This window comes from Empidonax traillii, unplaced genomic scaffold, assembly GCF_003031625.1.
Source record: "Empidonax traillii isolate 1590-97213 ecotype Southwest subspecies unplaced genomic scaffold, ASM303162v1 scaffold19:size3308961, whole genome shotgun sequence".
NCBI lineage: Eukaryota > Metazoa > Chordata > Aves > Passeriformes > Tyrannidae > Empidonax > Empidonax traillii.
The window spans coordinates 984456-1005037 of NW_020955212.1; positions in this window are offsets into that span (position 1 = coordinate 984456).

The window sequence follows — 20582 nt, forward strand, 5'->3', positions numbered from 1 at the left end:
GCAAACACTCTACTTATTTAGTCATTCATTTATTTAACAACATGGTACAGGCAAACTATTAAGAAATAAATAATTTTTCCTTGTAATGTAGAATGTAGAGAGATTTATATATGGACTTGAAGTAGACATTCCTCTTAAATACAGAAAAAGACTTGCACTAATCTAATACCTTGATTAAAACTCCACAATGCAAAGAAGGAACAGGTAGTAACGAGTGACAATGAATAAAAAAGACAGGAAAATGGAAAAATCCAGTGACAGTCAGCATCAATAGATGTGCCAAAAGCTCCCTTGTATGACAAAGTGACTGTCTCATGAAATATTAGCAACTATCCAGAACTGGGAAAGTGTGAAAATCTTGTTGCTGTATAAATTATCTGAGACACTCCTGCCAATTATAGACTTGCTGTGAGGAAGAGAGACATTGGTAATCATGACAGCGACTGTGTTCGAGTGTCATGTGAATATTCTCGGGCAATTATTCAAATCAATCATTTCTTGTCCTGGTAGGAAAGATTCATCACTCTTAGTACCTCATGTCATTCAGTGACTGAATTGATGGGGCTCTGCTATTTCTGGCGTTCTGTAATCTGCCTGTTTAAGATGACAACACTGTCATGCATTTAACTGCTGAGGTGGAGAGCTGTCCAGCAAAACCATGAGAAAGATTACACAGGTCATAAGAGACCAGTTCCCTTCAGCACTAAGCAATGTCCAACCCAGAAGTGTTTTTGGAAGTGGCAGGAGTGATGCTGGCCATTTCCATTGTCAGGGCATGAGAAGGTATTGAACGCAGGGGAAATAAGATCCGTTTAATCACTCTTCTTCCACACAGGATGGTTATGAGACCTGCTAACCATGTCTTGTCATTACAAACCCTTCAACTTCAGTGTCTGGTGTCCCTGTCATTGAGAATGACTCCTATATTCAGTGACATTCCTGCCTCCTGGTGGTCTGACTCAGCTTTCCTGTGTGTGCTGACCTACCCTTTTACACCTGCTGTTTTCTATAAAGAGGGGCTCCTATCACCACCACTTCTTTCATTCTTACATCCTTGCTGGCAGGAATCCCTGTAACATGGCACTGTGTCCTGCTTCCACGAGAATTACTGTTGGTAAGAGACATGACTAAAAATGTGCAAGCTATCTGTGTATTCATCAAACTAATACAACCCAAACCATGGTAACATAGATCTGGATCTTTGTTTTGGGCTGATAACAGCTGATCTTACCTTCTTATTTATACATAATAAAGCATAATTTATCAGTTCACTTTTTTTTTCTTATTATGCCCCATTTATTTTTTCTGCCTCTTCCTGTAAACTTTGCATGTGTAAAGGCTGATTCCAGCCTGTAGTCACAAGGGGATGGATTAACGCTGCAGCTCTGCCTTTGACAAACCTGAAGCACCTGATTTTGCAAACTAAATAAAATACCACCTACGTGTTACTGCTAAAAGTACCAGGGAGATGTATCAGCTGGGTTTCAGAACCACAGGGCTTCCCTGCTACTGTTTGAGAAACAAAACTAACATCAGCAAGTGGTAACTTGAATTACCGTTTGTTCTTTAATAAAATCAAACAAAGTCTCCACAGAGCAGTAGTTTCCTTTTTTTCTACATGTAAGTGTTTGTAACAAAATAAAAGAGCATTTAACTCTTCAGGCTGGTGATAACAAATAAAGATGTGGTTCACCTCAGCTTTCACACGCTCCGTCTCTCTTTTCAAAGAGCTTCTTTCCTTTATTCATGAGCTCCCGGGATTTTTAACAGTTCTTTCTGCCAACTTGTGGTTAGCAGAATATTTGCTTTCTTTTTTTTTTTTCTTTTTTTTTTTTTAAGCCTGTGTTGTGGCTCCCAAGTATCCCTCTGTAACTCTCAGAAAAATATCGGGTAGCTTGCGGCTAGAATATATTTTAGGATGCCTGATTTGTCACTGGTTAGCTCAGATGCTGAAGTTTACCTTGACATCTGAAATTCACTGAGATGAGCAGTCCTTTGGAGACCCTCTCTTCAGCCACCTCTACCAGGTGACCCCTCTGAAATCCCGAGAGATTATGGACATTGGTACTGATCCATCACACTGGAGAGAATTTTTTTTTTTCTTCTTGCTTTAAGTGTATTTATTCCACAGATTATCCTCCCTGATTCCCTTCTGCATGCATCTCTACTGAGCTATGATGCCCTTCATTCACGTAAGATTTTGGGGGCGCATATCCTATTTTTAGGAAGTTATTTTGGATGAAAGGAAAGAGTTTTATGTCTTACACCTCCATAGCGAAGGTATGAGGTCTGGACATAGAAGATGACTATTCCTGCTTCACTTGATGGTTGAGCTGTGACAGCAGTCCAGACTCCTGCTCTTTGTACCTGCTTCTCATAAGATGTAAGCTTTGCCTCAGTGTAGCATAGCCTAACTTTTGTTCCCTTCATTTAATGACACACACAGATGAAAGTGAGGAGGCGTTATACCTCCTTCCAAGACTGCAGCTTTTCACTGCCTGCAGCTGAGAGCTGTGTCCATCCTGAAAAACAGTGGGAAACATCAAACCTAATGCTAAGAAATCCCTGCTTTCTATCCCAGTTTTCCTTCTGACAAATTGCTTTCTTTTTCAGCAGTTTTTTTCTTGTTCTTATGCAAGCACAAACACCGTGGTTCCAAAGTCTGAGTAAGGGTGAGTTACAGATGATTCCGCTACTCCACAGTCCCTGCTGCCCACTGCCTGGGGAAGCGATGATGGTCCCACCCTTCTCTCAGCATTCCTCCAGCAGGTCCCATCCACCGAGGGAGCTGCATATGCTGGCTCCAGCCTGAAAGGCTTCAGATCTTTCTTCTCAGGTGCCCAAAGGCACATGAAAAAATGCTCTCTCTATGTCCTCTTCTGAGGGCTGGATCATGATGAGAAGGGAAACCGGCTGTCCCAGTTTTCTAGGTGATCCTGATCCAGGCCAGCCAGAAAACAAGCATGCCCACTGCCAATCCACGTGTAGCATTGTTTTGAACTGGGAATATTTGGTCCTTGTGAACTTTCAGACTGCTTATTAGAACTTTGCCCTTCTCAGCAGCAGCCCTAGGTACTGCAGAAATGAATTGGGATGGCCAAGCCAGGTAATGCCCCTTTTGTTATTAAAGCTGTCTCCTCTTGTTGGGTTCTGCCTGCCCCAGTAATTATGTTCCCATGAACTCAGTTTTTAAACTAACGCAGCAAGATAGATGAAAATAAGACAAAGAATAACGTTCCACTTCTCTGGGAACACGGGGCTTCAGGGATGTAACATGAGTTCAGCACCTGTCTGCTGGAGAATTTATACCTAGGATGGAAGGGAAGTCTCCAGGGTGACAGCAGACAGGTACTCTTTTTCCTATCTCTTTTTTTTTTCTTTTTTTTTCTTGTATCTGAAAACAAATAACATTTTTCTGTGTGTTTTGGGCAGGGAATTTGGCTCCTTGCATTCATGTCACAGAAAAGCAGAGCATCTCTCAGACAGCATCATTTCCCTACTCACTCAAAGCACCACTGTCTGTGAGTGTGCCCCAGCTCTCCCCTCACACACTTTGTGCTGACAGAAAAATCATCTCCATCTGAAGCTGCTCCATCTCCCTGCAGCTACAACCCCCTGTGAATTGCAGCTGCCTTCCCCCTGCTCCCTCACTTACAGATGACACATCCCATCTCATTTATATTATTAAAATTATTTCCGTGGGGTCACCTTGTGCTTCATGCCTGAGAAGATATAGAAAATTAAGCTCTTCCTTTTGTGCCATTTGGATTTAAATTGTAGATTTTAAACTCGTCCTCACTCCTCAATCCTTTAATTTTCCACAGACATCACCACTGCAGTGGCAACTCCTAGTGACTGCATTAGATGTTCAAAAAAAAAGAAATCACAGGCACATCGACTCACATGATGTTATGATGAGTGAGGTGGATAATAACAAACATGCAGTACTTCAGTCACCCACTGGGTCTCTTTCCATTTTCTTCACAGAAAACCTAAACAACCTGCTGTGTGGAGTATGAAAAAGGTTGTATCAAAAGAACATCTGCACATTAGCGTAGTGATTAGCTTATGGAGTAGCACCCATGGTGAAAGAGCTTTTATCTTCTTTTCCACACACAAAAGTGATGTATCATGTGAAGGGATGCTTACACTGAAGTTGGACCTGATGTCTGTTGTGAATTCTCAAATACTTCATCGAAAATAGTTTCTTGCAGGTAAGTTTGGCAAAAGGCATTTGGGCTGTTTAAGGTAAAGTACTGGACTTTTTTAGGAAGTGTAATTGCAGTTACTGTGTTTCACAGACAGGAATGCTGCCAGGAATTCTTGGTATGGGACGCAGACTATACAGTAAATATGCAAACCAATACTTTGGAAACTGCTTCTTTCACTTAAGCTTGATTTAAATGTGTGAATCGTTTGCAGCTTTCTGGTATTTCCCAGTCTTTACCATTGTCTTTCTTTATCATCAACCTGAAAAAAGCTGGTGCCATATGGAGAGCTGGAGCAGCCAAGAGTTTTGTTCACCAGCAATGCATCATTCAAAGCATTTTGAAGCTGCCAGCCCTCATGGTCCCAGACCAAAGCTAACCTTTGTAGCAGCACTGTTAGGTTTTCTTGCTTCTTTTTTCAAGTCAGATGGTGTTGGTTCTCTCCTGTGAAGAGCAGCAGATGAGATGACCTGAGGGGTTATTCCTGATGGCAGTTCCTGTGCTAATCCAGATGAGGCTGGCATCCTCAATTACATTCAGTTTAAGGGACAGAATAATGCTCTGCACTTCTTTGCTGTGCTTGGTGCAGATGTGATGGGTCTCACCTGAGTACTGGAGCAGGGATGGAGGAAAGGAGGAGTGTTTGCTTTTTCTTGGAGTGAATGACTGAACTATTCCACAGAGAAGGCGATGCAATAAAAATTAATCCAACTCCTTCATAGTGGCTAGTCACTAAATACACAACTGTTTAAAGAAGCACCAGGCCATCTGTTCAGCCTTCCTTGCAGCATATCCTTCTACCCAGAGCAGACTCCAGAATGTGGCTGGGGAGCGAGATGGGACAGAGATGTTAGAAAGATGAAAGCTATTGGATTAGCTTTTTTGTCCCAGGGCTGTAATAGAAATCTTTAGTAAGTAAAGCCCAGGCACGAAAATCACATTGTAGTTTGAAGACAAAGTCCAATTTTGAGCAGAAATTCACCCCTGTTAGTAGTCTCAAGGCCAAAGTATGCAAAGAGACTCTGTAAGTCCTATTTTCAGGGTGTTAGTGGCACACAGATCCCTCTGCTACTTCCTCTGCATGTGGGTGAAATGAATCGAGAACACAAGCAGAAGCTCATGTCATAGAGCACTGCAGTAGGTCATGTTTGAAGATGACTTTACCACTTCTGAAGTCAAAGATTAACAAAAAAAAGTCTGAATGGAGAAGAGACACTGAGTGCTGACACATTGTGGAAGTTTGGAAGTGAAAGGGCTCTGGGTTCTTGTAATAATCTATGTGTTATAAAACTAAAATTGCAAAATACCACTCTTCTATGTGGAAACTTTGAGACACGTTCCTATCTTTGAATCTAATTTGCAATAGACTATATTCTGTTTCTTCCCACAAGACATAGTGATATTCAGCTTAGCAAAAAAGGTGCATGCAAAACTCACCTGAGCTATAAACATCTGATTCTGCTGATGGGACTGTTATAGACAGATTAATGCTACAGAACCTTTCTTCAAATAGATAATAGGTTTAAGGACTGACTATGATAGTTATAGTCCCAGCCTTTCAGCTGTGGCTTTGGTTTCTAGGATCAGTAACTCCTGGTAGGATTACCCACTAAAGTAGTCTTAGTTCTCTAGTCACGACGCACTCTGCTCATGGACACAGTCTTCTTGTGGAATAAGGAATGGAATAAGGAATCTGAGGCAGTGCTCTGAGACCAGGCAACCTCAGGCAATAATGCCCCCTACTGCTGTTTGAACATTTCCAGGAGAAAGAGATGTTTCAAAGAGCCAGCAAAGGCAGCAAGGCTGATAGTAGCAACAAGAACTCAGGAGAGGAGCACAGGCAGACAGCTCGATGCTCCAGTCAATTAAATGACTGTGTACATGGAGGAGAGCAACTGATCAAAAAAATTGGATTTTGAAAAATCAGATTTTGAGGAAAAAAAATCAGATTTTGAAGACCTTTTATTTTCGGGGGAAGGCACTTCAGTAGCTGAAAGTTAAACTTTTGTCATTTCAACCACCACAGAAACCCATGGATTGTCGCATCCAGGCCAAGGGAACTGTGGGCATGGACTGCTGCAGGGCATCATGAGCACAGCTCACACTGGAACGCTCACAGACACATATCATGGTAGATATTACAGACCGTGGTCGCCTTGCTTGCAGGGAAATCAAGCCAGGACAGCAGTGACATGACTGAGGTGTAATCATATATGGCTAGGGAAATGACTCCCTTTCTAATTGGGGGTTGTCTAATGCCTGAGTCCTGTTATTACCAGCCTGGCAGTTACAGCCCTTTACAACCAAATGCTGACAGTAATTTCATTGCCTACATACCACTACTTGTAACAGCTTAACTGAAATTCAGTGTCTGGGACTTGGGTTGCTCTGTCTTACATTCCATTATTATCTATAGAACAAATATTTCAAGTGCTTCCAAGGAAAAATGTTTTATGTTTTAAACTGAGTATCTGTAGCTTAGGAATTACAAACCTGCCTTTTTAAAATTAAAATAAAGCTCAGATATTTGAGCAAAAAAAAGGCTGCTGTTTAATTCCTTCTCTTCCCAGAAGCAAGGCCAGCCATCCTGTTACATCCACTGAGGGCCAGCCTCAGCTCAGAAGAGCTCCTGTAAACTGCCTGTGAAATGCAATCTACTCTGCAGCTTAGTGGAAGTTGCCATACTTCCATTCATGCGCCTTGAGAAAGCTTTAAATCATCCTAGGAGCCACATCTGTACAAAAAGCACAAGGATGAGTATGTATCCATGCTCACGGAGGGAGGAACAGCGCCCTCACTTCCACAGGAAAGCTGCTTGTTCTCTGGTGACCAGGACAAGGAAAGGGTGTTGATACAGTCCTGTGGACTGGGAGACTCAGGGCAAGAGATGAGACCTGGCTCTGGTCCTACCCTTAGGTGAGTTATTTCCTACTGTAAACACAGCCAGTGTTTCCAAACAGCTTTTTCCTGCCTGTAGAGTCAGGATACTGCCTGTTAAGTTTGCTGTGGCAGCCTGTCAGCATCAGATGAAGACAGTGTTTGCAAAAAAACCAAGATACCTTAAGAAATCTGAAAAGTGAGGTTGGATTTTACTGTTATCACTACCCTAAAAACACTTTATATCAGTGTGCCCTTGGGAATGCATTCAGACAGTGACATCCAGTTTTAACTGTGAAGTTAAAACCCTCGGTGCCTTCTTACGCTTTTATCACTAGGATTTATGTCAGCAAAATATCATGGAAAGTGTATTCAAGTGGTTATTATGCACCCATCATTCCACTCTGATCAGGCCACGTGAAGTTGTATCTGGCACCTCATATGCAAAGGAAATCTGCTTTTGATGGAAACTAATGTATGGTTAGTTTGCTACATTAGCATGTGATAATTAGTACACAGGGCTTATGATGTATTACAACTATATCTTAGTATGCATGCATGCAAATACACATATAATACATCAGTCAGTTAAATGCAAGCATCTCTAGGACAGAAGGTGGTATAAACAAATCTAAGCAGAAGTTTTGGACACAGAATGAGGACTGCATAATGAGTGCCCAGATTTACAGTCCAATAACATATTATCTATTCCTCCCCACACCCTGAACAGTGTGCATATATTAAAATCTCTCATCTGTCTACTTTCATATTCCTGAATATATTAGGACTTTTCTGGGGTTCTTTCTTTTTAAGTTGCACAATCCAGGGTCGATTAAATGGTTGCAGCTTGAAGATGTGCACTGTGGCCGTGGCAGAGCAGGACGCCTCATCGCTCTCAGTTTTGTGCATCCGTAACCATGGCGATTTTGTGGCTGCAGCTTTTCCCAGACTTGGTGTAACCTGGAGTGGGTAAAGGCATGCTTCTCCGTCTGGTGCGGATGTCACGTACAGGATCTCTTAGGATACATTTTTAATTACTATGTTCTCTTAATTACTCCTTTTGATTTCCCGGGTGAATTGCCTTTCTCGAGTTTCAGTGACTCATCGTGAAACCAAGTGATATCTGCAGCGTCTCCAGTCAGGAAATTTCATCCCAGACCTCTGCACCTTCTCAAGAGCAACACTTACCTGAAAAACAACACAACCTGGTGCTTTGTACTTGTGGCTACAGACCAGACATGGTGTTTTACAAGTGCAGATTCCCTTCCCTTAGCTGCTGGCCTTGCCAAACCGTGTTGGAGAGTGTGGCCGTGCTGTCCAAAACGACCTTCGAGGGCAGCCCTGCTTTGGCTGCCCACAGGTTGCCCACAAGGTGGGCTCCCCATAGCGTCTCACCTCAGGGAGGTGAAAGGATAGCATGATGGTGACCCCAATGGGAGTGCAAAGGCAACATGCGTTTGGGTGCAAGGAGAAGGGAGTCTGTCATCACCCTCTTGATAATTTGATCCCCTCCACGGCTGTCAGGCATTTTCAGAGATAGACTCATGTTCCTGTGGGACATGGTACCATAGAAAAGGTGTCTTGGATGTGCTCGGGGGGAAGCTGTGGGGTGCCCAGCACACTCATCCCTCTTTCTGAGAGCTACAGGCAGCATCAATCTGTAAGTCTTCAGTGTGTAAATCTTGTCAGCCCCTGCTGAGAGCTGACTTAGCCAGACACTGTCCCTCATCACCACACTCCTCCTTGATTGCTCTGCTACAGCACATTGTGCTGGGACCAAACAACTCTGGATTTAGCCATTTCATTGGTAGGTGCATTGCTAAGGCCTGTAATTTATCCCTTTAGAAGCAATCACTTCTCCTGGTGAGTTAAAGCCACCCCTTGGCAGAGATCCAGACAGCACAAGCCCTGAGCCCGAGGCAGGCGGCTCGGACCATACACACATTTTAGAGCCACACAGCATGGGACTGAGCTACAACAGCTGGGGAGGGGCTGTGCCAGACTGGAGGGGGTTTTTGCTCCCAGTATACCTGGGGAGCTTGCTCTCAACTTGGCCTTCATAAACTGGGAAGTTACCTTATGTCCTGGGTTAATCAGCATTTTACAGAGCACCCATATATTCTTCCACTTAAACCACACTAAACAAGCTGTAACTGCACTATTTTTTTTTTTTTTTACCTGGGCAGTAATATATCTTCTTTTCATGAAGTCATCTTTAGCTTAGCCATCACTGTAAATAGCCGAGCAGTTGCAGTGCATTATTTATCACTGTCAGATGTTTAGCACACGAAATAGAACGGCGGACAGCAATCGGATCACTCCTCGCCTTTCTGAGCAGGCTTGGATGGGATGAGGGGGATTTATGGTTAAAAGCTGTGCCACGGAAAGAACACGTACTTGTTAATTAAGGACAAGCAATTGAAGACCAGTACTGCTGCATTTCTGACAGAGGGCAGCATTGAGTTTTATATCATATAAAATTAAAAAAAACCCTACAAAACAATTCTTGGCTTTCTAGTGATTGCGCAGCTCAGAAAGAAAAAGGGAAGATGGTTTTTGATCATGACAGAAGGAACAACTATTTTGCTATTTGCAACTACTGATGCTCAAAATATTTTAAGTATAGATGACCACAAAGCAAGGCTGCCACCATGGTCAGAGAAGCGGAAATATTTACAATACAAAGTACGAGTCAACCGACATTGCTTAGTTGTGCTTTCTGCAAAAACTTGGCAACCTCTCGCTGACTATCAGCCTTGTGGAGTTAATGTGAGGCCTTGTTTGCAAGAGACCAAGCATCTCCTGCCCAACTCCTGTGCTGCCCCAGCTCACTGATTCACTCCTGCAGCCTCCTCTGCCTCTGCTTGGAGCCGAAAGAGTAAGCTGCAGTTACACTCACAGACGGCCTCACACTCGGAGCAGATGTGGCAGCAGCAAGCATTTGGATGAGAGAAGTGGCATGACCGGCTGGCAGGAGCATCTGTGCATGCTGTCATCCTTCTCCAGGCTTTCTTGCTGGCCTTCTTCTTTCCCCAGCAGCTCTTTTACCCCTCTTTTAACAGCATCCTGCCCCCTTGAAGTGGCCGCTAGTAAGCATTTGTGTTGTGCTTCATGGCTCCTAGTGGTTTTCCCCCTAACTGGTAGTCCAGCTCATCGCTATTTGCTTACCATGCCCGCCCAGCCCTCTCTTCCTGTCACATCCACAAAACCTTCACAGGTCTCGGGCTGCTGCATAAATAGCATTGCTAGCATGGGATGTGGTGTACCACCACTGCTGTCCCTTCTGTCCCGCAGTGGCTTTCAGGAGGCAGCTGTGCAGAGCTTTGGGCTGATGAGCCCTTGCAGAGCCCTTCTGGCAGCTACCCTGCCTGGCAAGCAGAGAGCAGATTGCGAAGAACCAGAACCAGAAACCAGTTCTGTTTATGCTTCCCCACCACAAAGACCTGTTTTCATGATCAGAAATTTCCATGGGAAAGTTTTTCCACTTGCAAGAAATGCTGATAATGCTTGCAAAATGTTTGCTCTGCTGTGAGCTGTTTCTTTGCCTATCAGTCACATTTTTTAAAAACCTATGTTATCAACTACCTTCTAACTAAACTTTTCTTTTAAAGCTGGCTATTTTTTGGGAATATTTTGGTGGAGAGAGTGTAGGATTGGGGTTCTTTACTCACAGCTTCATGGAAAACTCTGCTTCCCGGACTGCCTCTTGTCAGGGCCGTTCTGCTTCTCCTTTATCCAAGGTCGTGAAAGTCTCCATAATGAGATACTACCTGGATGGCCTTGTAAGGGAGACGTGTCCTGTAACTAACTCCCTGCTGTTGTTCCCCTGTTTGAGGGGACTATGAAAAGAAGGGATCTGGGGAATACTGAGAAATTATCTTGGGAGCCACCAGCTCCTGCTGCAGACAGTGGTCTTGTGAACCAGCTTTGGACTCGAGTTCTTTTCTCAATAAAAGGCTCCATTCCCTCCTGTTTTTTAATAGGACCGGAGAGCTGTGAGGGTATCCCTGCAGCTGCAGCAGGAGGGAGTGTTCTGAATGTCATCCCAGGCAAATGACTGGGCTCAGATAGTTTTGAAGGGAGGATTTAGCTGGTGCAATGTTTATGATGGGATAGACATTGTCTCTCCCTCTCTGTTCTTTGTTAGAAACACAGGTTTTCTTTTCCCTACCAGCAAGGAATCAATTCTTTTAATTCCTTAGCAATGTAATTTATGATTAGGAACAGTCCTTGACTTGGGAGTTTACAGCAAAGCCTGTGTCTAACTTTCTAGTGTTCCCAGCCTGTTGCATCCCTGGGCTCTGGCTGCACCTCTGTCTGTAACAGAAAGGAGGCAATTCCTACATGAAATTGCTGGAAGAGTGAGTGCACCATTAGTTTGAATGGACATTTAGAAACTTGCCCACATAGGAGGCATTTTCCAGTAAATGTGGTTGTTTCCCAAAAATGGCGGGTGTGCATGTGGGGTGTGCATGTGTTATCTGCTGCAATGCCATCTCCCTGTAGGCATTTTCATTATAACTTTTGGGAAAGAACTGCTGCATATTCCATCTTTGCCCTGTCTCATTGATATTCATTCATTCTCTAGTGGGCTTAATGTTGCTGTCTGCACAGAGAAAAAAAATTAAAATAACAAGACAAGGAAATAATAGAAGAAGGAGGTGATTCTTTTTAAACCTTTCTTGCGAGTGAAGACAAGGATTCATTTGTCCCGAGCCTTTGTTCCGGGAGCCCTTGGCACAGCAGTCGTCGGAGCAGGTAACAGGAACAAGGTAGCTGGTTGGAAATATTCAAATACCTCGGAATACATCTATAAATCATGTCACCATTTTTCTCTGCAGGAGCTGAAGAGTAGGAGGGAATAGGGATGAGAACAGCGAGCAGATCAAACAAGCAACCTTCAGAGGAGACATCAGGCCCACAATGATCGTTGGCATGATGTGTCTTTGGGGGTCCCTGTAGGTAATTTTGTTTGTCTAAAATAGGGCTGACCCTAACCAAATATTTATGTGCCTCTTGAGTGGCTTTAAAAATATTTAAAGATTTTTGCTCATGTAGACTGGAAGTTTTCAATGGAGCACAAGTCCTGTTGACTTGCAAGATGATATGTGCACCTATGTCACTCAGCTGCTTTTGGAAATACTCCCCACAGGCAGGCTGATGGTTACTGTCTAGCTCTCCCAGCAGGCAGAAATTGTGCAACCCCTCCGGGGCAGAGGGTATTTGGACAATGAAAGGGAAATGAGGATATTCCTGCCTCGCCCAGCCCTGATTGCCTTAGGAAGGATGTGTCTGTACAGCTTTACCTGTAGGCTAAATAGGACCTGATCAGGCCAGGGTTTGTGGAGGGAACCTCAGATAAGTTGTCAGGTCTTGGGGTGGGGGTCCTGGGGCCACTCATGGCTCCTCTGCCATAGGCTGGGTCCAGGCAGTGCGGTTGCTCTGCATCCCTGGTACCCGTCATGCCGTGTAACCAGATAGCCTAACGTGGGCACTGCTGGCTGTTTGTGGAGCTGGTGGCCAGTCACCATGGGGGGAGAAATTGCTGTGCCTCCCTTCTGACTCCTTGTGCCCACCGTCTCCCTTTCGTCCCCTGCATGTTGCCAGTTACTGCCTTTCTGCTGTAATTTCTGCCAGATCTCACTCCACATCTGGCCATCCCTTGTGGGCCAAAGTGTGTCACTGGTCGCCATTGCTGTTCCTTTGATCACTGCCCCTCCCAAAGGGACCTTGAGCAACGGAGTGCTCAGAGCACCATGACATTTTGGCTGTAGCTGCCCATAGTTTGCCTGCTTTGAAAGCAAAGGGATCTTTGGAAGTAGAAATCTTTGCAGCTTCACTGCTTTCACCTATGGACTGCAGTATTTGTACAGAGAGGTGCATGACAGATTTTATTGGTCTGGTTTTATGGGCTTTTAACTACTATGCTTCATTTGTGCCTTTACTTCCCCTATCTACCTCTCTACAAATGCATGTCTGCCCTGTGGATTCAAAAGCTGTCAATCTTAGTCAATCTTAGCCACACCATCTCTTTATGTGCCCTAACTACTCTAGCTCAAGATCATCTTAGGACAGCGTAAATTTGAACCTGCTTGCTTTTGTCCCCAGAAAGAGAGTGGACAGCCCCATGTTATCCTTTGGGCTGTGCAGGAATGGAAAGATCAAAGTCACCAAAGAGTTCAGCCAAGCATAAAATTGTGTCCATGGCACTACCATGCTGCTGCCTGTCAGATGCATGAGGACTGAGATTTGCAGAGACCAAACCCAGCAACTCTGCTTATAATCTGTGAAAATCCAGAAGTTTATGTTGTTTTAAGCTTAATCTTAACCTACCCAATTTTATGTTTTGGATGGAAAGAAACCTTTCAAAGGTGGCAAATGTTTGCAGTTTTGTTGCCAGCATTCTTTATTGACCTGAAGCATTCCAGATATTATTTTTACTACATCAAATGCTAGCAAGCAGCAATGATCCCATTTCACAGAATAAAATACAAATTTTAAAGAGCAGCAAACATGCTGCCTTTTGAGCTGCTGTGCTAGATTAAGCCTATTGTAAGTCTCAAACAAACAATTAAAAAAAAAAAAGATACTTTCCTATTTTGTATCTTATATCTCACCTCGAGATGACTGAAGCATTTACTGAGTGCTGATAATGTACTGTGTGGTTGTAGTAGCAAGCAAAATAAACCTGACCACAGAAGAGCTATAACGTCAGAGGAGAGTAAAACAGCAGCATTGAGCAGATGATTCTACTCCTGGAAGAACTCTCCAAATGGAGAATGCAGAGACTGTCCACAGTCCAGACCAGTCCAGGGCTAAGAGCACTGTACAAACCCTTAGCAGGCAACGAATCACCGTTTTGTGTATGAGCTACCTCCATACCAAGGTGGGAAAAGCTCTGAAGGTTCCTCCCCTGGCCAGCCTGGGCACGTGGCTGTGTGTTTCATCCTGCCTGGTATTTGAGTGATGGGTGCCAGCAGGAAAATGCATAAAGGCATTAAGCCAACTTACTGAGAACATGCTGTTGCTTCACCCTCCTGCTAATGACAGTGATCACCTTCAGTGCAGCAAACCCAGCTTTGCTTCTGCAGATACATCCCCCATGTGCTCCAGGGTGCAGGACTTTGTCTCTGCAACCTGCTGGAACAGGCGTGCCAGCTTAACTGGGAGATGCTCAGACACAGTATGGCTCAAGGCAGTGGAAACGATGGGAAAGAAGAAGGTAAAAGCTTCTGAGGGGAAACATCTGTTCTCTTTACCATTAACTACAAGTGGTACCTTTTTAATTATTGAGATGCTGGAGCTGGCAGAGGTTGTGAATTGACTTGGTAATTATTTTGAAGAGTCCCAATTGCTGGCTAGGATTCCCATGTAGTCATTTTCTAACTGGATATAGGGAGAAATAAACTCTTCAAGTATTTATTATTATTACAGCCTGTCAATTATGAAGATTTATTCATTCCTGCTGAGCTACCTTGAGACTCGGCTTTATCACTTCACTGCTGCTGCCGTGACACTATTATGTATGTGAAAACGTGAAGGTAAGACATGCTTTTTGAAGTTAGACACAATTCATCTTCCTGAGTTTTGACAGCTCCCCCCCCCGTGCAAGATAACACCATGTAACGCCCACCACAGCATTACAACCTGCTTTTCTCAGGTTTGATTTAGCACAGCTTCTTAGCACACACACTGTAACATCTTTAAGCAAGTGGAAAGCACAGTGAGACCCAGTCTTAGTGTTTTCCACAGCTTTATAGGCTGCTATATAAAACAGCCTGGTCCGTTAGGCTCTGCTGCTGAAGTCATAGTTAAGCCCACTGAAAATGGGATTTCATTTGTAAATTCACCATCTTATAGAGTCAGGTCCTGAATTTAGGGCAGGTTGACCAAGATCTTTAGGAAATGTAGGAACATTAAAGTCTAGTACAGTTCAGCTCATTTAAGCCTGTTCATGGATACAATAGAGGTTCAGAACAAAGCTATTGTTTTCTAGTGCAAGAGGAAGTGGCTTATGATGCCATTTCCCTCAGAATTTGTGGCTACTGTAGAGGGTGGCTCTGGCATCTGTTGTTGACAAAGACTGAATTTCCTCTCTCCTCCCCTCTCCTCCCCTCCTCATCTCTCCTCTCCTCTCCTCAGCCATCTCTTCATTCCCGGTTGTCCATTTGCCTGCAGATCTGCCCCCTATGCCTGTTACTTGCTTGCACTGCACTCCAGGGTGCACACCCTCTGACTGGTGGGAAACTCCAAAATTTGCTTTCATACACTCTATGAAAGACACAGCAGTTGAAGCTCTGCTGCCCCATGTGCCGTAGCCAGAATTCAAAGGGTGCCAGCAGCAAACCTCGCGTGGATGGAATCTTCTCATGCCAAATCAGAGGCGAAGTACCTGGACAGGGGACTTTCCATAAAAATGCTCTTTGCAGTCTCATCCCGAGCAACTGTGGCAATTTGGGGCCATCTGCAGATTTGCCACCTCACTGCTCACCTCTTTTCCAGATCATTAAGGCTTGCATTAAACACCACCAGCCTTCTTAAAGAATTTGAGAATCACTCCTACAACTAGCTGAGGAAATGATCCCAGCTCCTTATTTTCCGCCTCCATCTCTGTTTCACCATGCTTTCCCTCATGTGACGGGCTGATTTCCCATTCACAGTTATGCAAGGTGTGTTAGTTATCAGGATCCCTCACATCCTGCACAGAATTAGGGCTGGAGGAGTGGATACTGCTGCTGTGCTTGCCAACTTCCCAGCCGTGCAGCAAGGTTCCTCTCTTTGCGGCCCACATCAAGGTCATGCCGTGCAACTCTTCCAGAGGCATGGGAGAGGCACTTGGGGAAGTTTTCCTGTTGCTGCTGGTCTGCTTTGCGGCTTTTTGCAGGAAGCTGTGCTGCACCTGCAATCTGGGATAGGCGGAACCTGGAAAGAAAAGATATAAACAGCAAAACCAGAGCCACATCAGGCCAGGCAATTAGTTGTATTTATACAAACATCCCTCCCCACTGTAGTTTTCGCTTCCCTGGTGCATATTTATTTTTCTTCCTTCACTCTTCTCAGGGCATTGTGAGGCCATGAGTTTCACAGCATTTCCCTTTGGCTGGCCACGAGCCCTGCCGGGCCAAATGCCCTGCTACAGGGTTGGCACAACTGCGGCACCCTCGTGCAGCAACCCCAGGGCTCCTGGGCGATAGACAGGGCAGATGTGAAATGGGGGTCTGCACTGTGCACCCCGGATTTCTCTCTCCCCCTGCCACTTTTGCTGAGTTGGTCCTGAGCTCGCTGTGAGGGACAGGGAGCTTATTAAACTGTGCTCGCTGTGCTGTGCAGCTGCACATCTGCAGCCTTCCCCTCAGAAAGGTCATCCCTGACCCCCCTGGTCTTGTCTGGCATCTCAAGCCATTCCCCGTGCCTGAGGGAGAGGTGGGGGAGTGCCCATTGGGAAACCTTCCCATGAACAAAACCAGAGTTTCAGAAAATACACCATTGGATACAGCCCTGAGGAGACAGAACAGCCTCAGATAATGTCTACCCTTTCCACTAACCATTTTAAAGGGAAGCACACAATCCCAGTCAGATTGTTTGTACTATAACACCTAGGAGAAATGGCATCTGCATCCTTTGCTGCCTTTTCTGGTTGCCAGTGAGGAGACCTGGCTGTACCATGGCTGGCTTGGGCACTGCTTCATCCCAGAATCAGCCTGGAGATGGGCAAAGCACAATCCTTTCCTCTCAGCGTCCAGATTCTTGAAGGAGGCAAACCCCGTGGGCCTACCCCAAAAGGGGTAAAAAAGCCATTGTCAGCTGTGGGATTGTGGTGGGGAGCGCAGAGCCCTGACTGCAGGTCTTTGCTGGAGTGGGGGATATTTGCAGCCCCAGGGTGTCAGGGTTCAGAGGACTCTCCAGCCCAGCTGGGCTGTATTTTTTTTGGATGTACCGAATGGAAAATATTAGTCTGTAGACAAAACAGATGCTGTGAGGAGGAGCGCAGGGCGGTGTGCCCGCTGAAGGAACCGGGGCTGGAGCAGCACCTTCCCCACATGGCCAAGCTATGCCAGCTATGGGCTGCTAGGGAGCCATGCTGGCACTGTCCTCACCCGTTTTGTGCTGGGAATAGCTTTTACTGCTGCAAGTCACCTGGGCACACTTCATGGAAAAGTTTAAAGGTGAAAAGTCCTCTTTGCCTTCCTAGGCAGGTGGTGACCTGCCTAGGATGTCGGAAAAGGGTTTAGTGTCCATCTAACTGTCTCTTCGGAGGTAACTAGGAGGGCAGCAGTCGGCCTCCTGGTCTAAAAATGGCTCTATTTTATAACAAACCTCCCACTTGTCATTGGTAGGGAGTAACCAAAAAGCAGGGGGGTATAATGTGCAAGCAGCACGGGGTTCATCTCCCATTGTGGTAACGATAGAGCTGGAACCTACATCACACTGGAGGTGACTGCGTAAGTGCAGCCCTGCAGAAACACATGGGGGAGAATCACAACTACAGGTGTCCACCTCGGGTCCATTCTCCATCGTGTTTTTGTTTCCTACTTAAAGTAACCCAAAATTCATTAATTCAGAACCTCTCCTTCTCTATACCATCTGCTTGTGGGCCAGCCTAGCTGAGAGTACCTGGAGTCAGCTCTCCTGCCACCTGCTCCTGCTGGGTTTTCCTCCTCTGGCAAAGCTTTAACCTTTGGTTTGTAGCCTGCTCGAATGTGATTCACTATTAATTGGCTGTAAAATGGGGGCCACTCCAACAGAATTTTGGAGCTCCTCCCTCCCACTCCTTTCCTTGCATGTCCCAGCTTGGCCGAGCAGAACGGCAAAGTGTGTCTCCGAGCTCAGCCAAGGAGGATTACGAAGGAGGGCCACGTTGCGTGGCATCCCACAGCTTCTGTCTCCAATAACCTCTGCAAATCCTCATCTGGATACCAAAACTGGAGGGATGAAGAGTCCTCAGGAGGAGACACCACTTTAGGGACAGCCTTATTTCTACCTTGAAGGGCAGTATGGCCTCCCCCATGTCATGGTTTTACCAAGCCTGGTTCTGTCCTGGTCCCTGGTCCATGTTCAGGCCAGAAGAAACCATCATCATAATCCAGTTTTATCTCCTCGCAACTCAGCTGTAAAGCTTCAGCCAGACATTTCTGCACTGAGCTCACAAGACTTGCCAGAAGTAGCACCTGGCTTTTAAGAGATCCAGACCTGATTCAAAGACTTTGAACACCATTACAAAAAATCTCTTGAAATCTCTTCAACAGGCTGTAAATAAGGCAGATGGGAAACACAGCTTTCTGTCCCCCTACCCTGACAAAGGCATGGCAGGCTGCATTCATGGCCCCAGTGGATATACACCAGCCCCTGTGACAGACACCACACCTCCAACACAGACTTAGCATGGAGCATAAAGAAAACACTAAGACGCCCCAGAAGATCAGACCAGGATGTTTCAATCCTGGTCCTTTCAGGGAGGGGGGAAAGCAGCAGTTCACCCTCTAAAAACATAACCCAGTCGGTGGGGCTGCCACACTCCAAGGCTCCCTCTCCAAAACCTGAGGCCGAGTTCCTGCACTGTGGGGTCCCTGTACAGTCAGTACCCCTGCTGTTGGTGCCACAGCCCTGCTGGGGGATCAGGGGCTGGGGCAAACCCTCCCCAACTCTCCAGGAAGCACTGGCCCTCCAAAGCAAACTTAAAATCCAGGCTTCCCAGCTGGCCTTCTGCTTGTAGTCCTGGAGAGAACTTTCGGGTACAAAAAAACAATCCCAAATGCCTAAAAATAACCCTGAACTTCTTTGACAGGGCAGTTGTATTTTGAGAGATGTAGAATATTATCAAACAGTGAGACCTCCTGCTAAAGCTGTGGAGGAGATGAAAGCCCCTTAACTCCTTTTCTCTTGTCACCTGAGCTGCCCTTCAGACCTGGGTGTGCTTTTATCCGAGCACGTTCCAGAACTCAGGCGGTGGGCTCATGCTTCATGTCCTGCTTGGTCAGGACAAGGATAAGCAGTTGACACTGATGTTCTCTGTTCTTCCTGCGTCAGAGAGCCCTGCTTTGTTTGTCTTCCCAAGACTAGCCAGGGAATGAACAAACAATGTTTAAACAAGCAATGGACATTTTATTTTATTGAAGTTATTAAAAAAAATTGTTTCATAAACCTGAAGGTTTTGGCTTAGGGTCTCTGTCAGTATCCCTTCAGCACAAAGCAAGCCTAGAAGAAACATGACAAGATACATTGGCAACTCAAACACTCTGCTCAGTTTAATGCTATGTGTTATTGCTTTGAAATGTTATTTCTGTTGGATATACAAAACCTTGCTCTTTTAATAGATTTATTCCTTCACTCCTCTCAAACTTGTCTACAACAGCAGGCCTTTGTGCTCTTTCTCCAGAATCCACAACTCACTTGTCTTAGCAGGGCCAATGTTACCTTGGTTTGCTCAGGATGCTCTAAGACCTGAGTGCACCCAGTGTTCTTGCCAGTTGCCCGCTGCTGCTCCAATGCTGGTACAAATGCCCATTTTGAGGACAGAAACCTGCTTGCCTGGGCTGGAGCAAAAAGAAAAATCTGTTCTGAACTGGGGGAATGAATAACCATCCCTTCTTTTATGCTAGTAACTTTAAAAGTCATTAAAATAGAAGGCTTTGGGGGCAGAAAAATCCCCATCATCAGGCTACAGTTACCACAGGAAGTGGTTTCATTATGAGGGTCGTCTGTAAACAGATACGCCTTTTAACAAATACTCCAGTCACAGTCTTGAAACAGATCAGGTCTGTCACCTTCTCTGCTCACCTGTGGATGTGCACTGCCTCCAAATTCAGTTTCTTGGATTATTATATCATCTACAGTGGAGTTGCTGCCTGCGGAGAGCTGAGGATACCTGACTGTACAGACACACACACACACTCATGGCGACAACTATTTTTATGAGCACAAAATCCCATGAAAACAGATGGTGCTGTAGTAAAACTACAATAATCAGAGTGATTTACATACACAGGCAACTCCAGCTCTCATTAAGAATAAACTAAGTAAAGAGACCCAAGATGCAAGCAGCTCTCCAGCTCTGCTGAAGGCACTCCCAGCATCGCTGACGCCTGAGCCTGTGATGCTGCTGCAGTCCCAGGTAATGCTGAAGCCTGGGAACCACAGATTTGAATTTCATATCAAATTTGAGATGGAGTGTGCACGCAGAGCTTCGATCTGAGCCCATATCCAACATAAATGGAAGGAAAGGATGCTTTTCTTAGATTTTAGGATTTTTGAAGCTGAGCCCCAGTGCCAAGCGGTGCAAGTGATCCTCCCTGCAAAGCTGGAGCCCAGCACCTCTTGGTGTGCCCCAAGCACGGTTGCCTTGCCAGCAGCAGCCCCCCAGCCCCCCATGTGTTCAATAAGTTGGCAAGGACAAATGTGGCCCCTTTCACCTCCCCTTTGGCCATGGCCCCCGGGCAGGACACTAGCCCAATCGCCCAGCACGGGTAGGCCAGCGACGAGCCTGATATCCCCAGTCCC